This window comes from Orycteropus afer, unplaced genomic scaffold (assembly GCF_000298275.1).
Source record: "Orycteropus afer afer isolate SDZICR_OR568_19922 unplaced genomic scaffold, OryAfe1.0 scaffold00233, whole genome shotgun sequence".
Classification (NCBI taxonomy): domain Eukaryota; kingdom Metazoa; phylum Chordata; class Mammalia; order Tubulidentata; family Orycteropodidae; genus Orycteropus; species Orycteropus afer.
This window is the reverse complement of record NW_006921820.1, coordinates 2,962,274-2,967,025: the sequence shown is the minus strand read 5'-3', so window position 1 is coordinate 2,967,025 and position 4,752 is coordinate 2,962,274.

Sequence of the window (4,752 nt, the reverse complement as noted above, 5' to 3'; positions counted from 1 at the left end):
ACGAGGATTTCTGGCACGTGTGTCCCTTTGCACTCAGTGTTGAAGAAGGTTAGCATGATATGATGACAGTGCCCTTATTTGCTGAGGAGTGTTTTTACCTAGACCTGTTCTGGAGCCTCCCTGGGAGTCTGGCCTGCCCCAGGTTAAACTGGATCAAAGGCCAAAGTCCCAACTTCTTTCACTCAAAAGACACCCCTTCCCACCTCCTGGGGTGAGTACAGCAAGCTGGAGGAGCAAGCTGCCAGGCTTGGGCATGTTCCTGTGCTCCTGGGAGGAGGACCTGAGTGACTGAAAAACCTTGATTCTTCATATCGCCCAGGAACTACTTTTAGAAGTAGCCACAGCTGGAGCTCCCCAGCATGGTGAGCCCCTAAATGGGTCTTTGGAGTCTCAGTTCTTTGGTGCCATGTAGTCGGAGAAGCCTGTGAGCTGTCAGGACCCTGAGATTTCCACAGATGGTGCTGTGAGATCTGGGCTCTGGGAAATAAAGAAAAATTACCTTTTGGGAGACTTTGTCTTTCTTTTATATCCTGAGTGATGCTAAGGGTGGTAGGGGAACAGTCTGAGCTAACAACTGGTGAGCACTCCTTGGCCTCTGTATAAATGTACTGGTTGAGGGCACAGAGCTCTGAAGCCAGGCAGCCCCAAGTTCAAATCCCAGCTCTGCTACTTACTAGCACTTTGACTTAGGGCTTAACCTTTCTGACCCTTACTTTTTCTAATCTGTATTATAATCTTTTCCTCATAGAGTTTTTGAGATTTTAAATGAAGCAATGTATACAAAATGCCTACCCTACATAGTATTTGGCACATAAATGTTAAATAAATGGAAGTTAAAGCTAGATGTGTATATAGGCCAGGGAGCTTTCCTACACATTTACTGAATAGCCACAGTGTCATTTTGGGAAAAATAAAACCCGTGACCTAAGCTGACATGGCCCTTGATGTGAGTAACAGACACACACAGCCAGCAAGACTGGCCCTGTTCTGGAGTACAGGTCCCTTTCTTCCCAGTTTCTTCTGTTGTCCTTCCAGCTTTGCTGTGCTTGAGGGTGGGCCTGAGTGTCTACATCTGCTGCCCCCTACAGCAACACGCAAGAGCAGGGGAAGTGAACTCTGTCAGGACTCCAGGGAGACTATGTTTTCTGGCCTAGAAACCCTATAGTGGCCCTGCCTCTGACCTAATTGCTTTTTGGTGTGGCCTCAGTGAGGAGGGTCTTGTTTGCCTATTTTGGAGCTGAGGTTGGGGCTGGTTTCCTGCCTTGCAGGCTAAGGGCTAGGTTGGCACCCCACATGCCCTGAGAGAACTAGTAGAGGTGCCCTCGAGAGGACCTTGCTGGCTGGTACCGAGACCTCCAGCCAGCCTCCAAGAACCTTCATCTTAACTGCAGTTGACTTAACCGAGTGACTTTTTTTTGGATAAAACTGTCTTAGGACACTAAAGAAAATATAACTAAAATGGAGGAAGCATCAAGAAGAAGCATCTGGCTGGTTTGGGGATTGAGGGCATGAGGAGAGTCTGGATAACTGAAATTCAGAGATAATCCCAAATTCCATTTAAATTTTTCCAAATTTCCCTTCTCTCCACATCATACTTCCTCTCCCTCAGCAATCTGCTAACGAATGGCAGGGCTACCATTTTCTGCATGCTTTTTGTAGTCCAGGCTCTGTGCTGGGCACTTTAGGGAGTATAGTTGTTCAAGGAAACCAGTTACAAAATGCCTGTTTTAAAAGGCTGCAGTAAGCCATGGGAACAGAGATGTTCAGAGGCCCCTGCTTGATACCTTTGAAAACAGCTGTGCTGCCCAGAGCACCATAGAGGCTGTTGGGTAGAAGGAAAGATGCCCCTAGACCCAGAGGCTTCATCCCTGGGAGTGCTCACACCTATCTCCCACTCACAGGGTCCTGCATCCCTGTTGCCCACCTTTAATGGGTGGAAAGCGTTGGATGAATGGACCTAGGTTGGGACTTAAGAGCCCATTTATTTTCTGAACCAGACAAGAGCTAAGAGGATAGGCTGCTGGAGACCAAGCTGTTTTTACCTGGCCCTGTCTGCCAGTGGGGTGTTGGGGTGGAGTGCTAACCCTGGCTCTCTCTACTAGGAGTCAAAGCTCTTAAAGTTGTCATCATCTTGGGTAGAAATGTTTCTCAGAGAAGTGCTAGCTTCCCTTATGATTTTTATGGAATTCTGAAAGTTTGACAAAAATATGACATTTTGACAGAATAGGAAGTCTATACTTCCTTTTAACAAAATAGGAAGCCTATGGTTACTTTTGTTTGATAGCTTGGATCATCTCTGGTCAGCCATGGCTGCTGCTGGACACCTCTAAGCCAGAGCCCTGCCTCCACATTGAGCTGTCTTCTCCAACTCTTCCTCCACATGCAGCTGTGTCCCTCTGCTGCCTCCCCACTGCCTCAGGGTAAGATCCTGACTCCTGGACAGTACACACTGGGCCCTACATGATCTGGCCTCTGCCTGCCTTTCTGTTGTTAGCTGCTGTTGAGTCAGCCTCTACTTCATTGTGACCCCATGCATAACAGATCAAAACGCTGCCCAGTCCTCCACCATCCTCATGATTGGTTGTGAATCAGACCATTGTGATCCATAAGATTTTCATTAGCTGATTTTCGGAAATAGATCTCCAGGCCTTTCTTCTTAGTCCATCTTAGTCTGGAAGCTCCAGGGAAGCCTGTTTATTATCACAGCAATGCACAATTACAGGACCCCACCCACAGACAAGTGGTGGCTGAGATGTGGCTTGGAATCGCCTGGGTCTCCTGCATAGAAGGCAAGAATTCTGTCACCGAACCACCCCTGCCTCTCGCCTACCTTTCTAGGTCCATCCTTTTATCACATGCTGACCCTGGAGAGCTCCCTGTCCTCTTGCCAGACTGAACAGCCTTGAAGGAGCCAGGCTGCTTCTTGCCTCCTGCCTTTGCATATGCTGCAACCTTTGTTGGAAGAATTCTTCAGCTGGCTGATCTTACTCTTGCCTTTGAATGTACCTGGGTGTTGCCTCCTATGGGAAGCCACCTCTGGCTGGGTTAGATGGCCTTTGCCCAGGTTCCCATTGTACCTCCTGCTCTTTATTTTATTACAACACAGAATTGTAATTGTTAGTTTACTTTGTGTTCCCCTAAAATTGGGATCTCCTGGAGGTCAGGAGTTGTTCTATTCCTCTCTGTGCCTATCACAACCCAGTGAGTCATTCCAAGCCTGTTGTACTGACAGAAAATGGATGTCAGGGCATTCTGTTCCTTTCTGAGCAAAACACAAAACCTAGGAGCCATTAAGCAAAGACTGATAAATTTCACAGAAGAAATGAATAGTTCTGCCTAGCCATAGCCCACAGACAAGGTCAAAAGACAACAAACTGGGGATGATTTCTGCACCTCATAGCAAAGGGCTAATTCCCCAGATATATAAAGAGCTCCTATATATTGAATAGGAAAAGACCAAGAACACACAAGATAAGTGAGCAGAGGATAAGAGCAGAGATCACAGAAACAAAAAACTTACTCCATGCATTCATGAGAGCAATACAAAATGAAAATCTTCACCTATCAGATGGCTGAGGTTGTGGGGAACTGGCACCTTCATACATTGCTGGTACCCATTGTCATTGAGTCAATTCTGGCTCATAGTAGCCCCACAGGACAGAGTAGAACTGCTCCATAGGATTTCCAAGGCTGTATAATTTTTATAGAAGCAGACTGCCACATCTTTCTCCCATGGAGTGGCTGATGGCATTGACTACCAACCTTCCAATTAGCTGCTAGTCTTTTAACCACTGTGCCACCAGAGCTCCTCCTACATTGTTGGTAGGAGTGTAAATTGATAGAACCTTTTTGGAGAACAGTCTGAAAATATCTATCAAACTTACATATTTGACCTAGCAATTCTAGTTGGTGGTAAAATGCTTAGCACTTGGCTGCTAACCAAAAGGTTGATGGTTCAGATCCACTCAGTGGCTCATGAAAAAGACCTAGAGATCTGCTCCTGTAAAGACTAACCAAACAAAAACAAACTCACTGCTGTTGAGTTGGATCCAACTCATAGTGACCCCTCTTTGGGTTTCTGAGGTGGTATCACTACAGAAGTAGATTGCCCAACCTTCCTTCTGAGCATGGCTAGTGGATTTGAACCACCAGCCTTCTGATTAGCAGTCAAATGCCACCAGAGCCTGTAAAGATTACAGCCTAGAAAATCCTATGGGGGTAATTCTGCTTTGTCACATGAGGTCACTGAGTCAATAGCACCTAAAAAAATAATTCTAGGACCTTGTCCCACAAATGTACTCGGTACATGGTATTATTATGTATGAGTAAGACCATTGCAGCGTTATTATCTGGTAGTAAAAAACTAGAAACATCCTTACTACCTAACAATGGGATTGGTTAAATAAAATTAGGGTTCACTCATACATTGGAACACTACACAACCATGAAACAAAAGTGTGAGGAAGCCCTCTATATGCTGATAAGGATAATTATTGAGATAAATCGGTAAAAACAACCAAGGTACAGAACAATATGTATTGTATGCTAGCTTGTGTATTCAAAAAGTGTGTGTGGTGGGGGAGAAAGGGAGAATATATTGTTTTTGGCTTGTTTATACATCAAATACCTATTGAAAAATAAACAAATCAGTCCATTGTTTGCCTCTTGGCAGGGGAACTGAGTGATTGAATAACAAAGGTGGGCCAGACTTTTCATTTTAAGTTTTGAGCCAGATGACTATTTTATCTACCA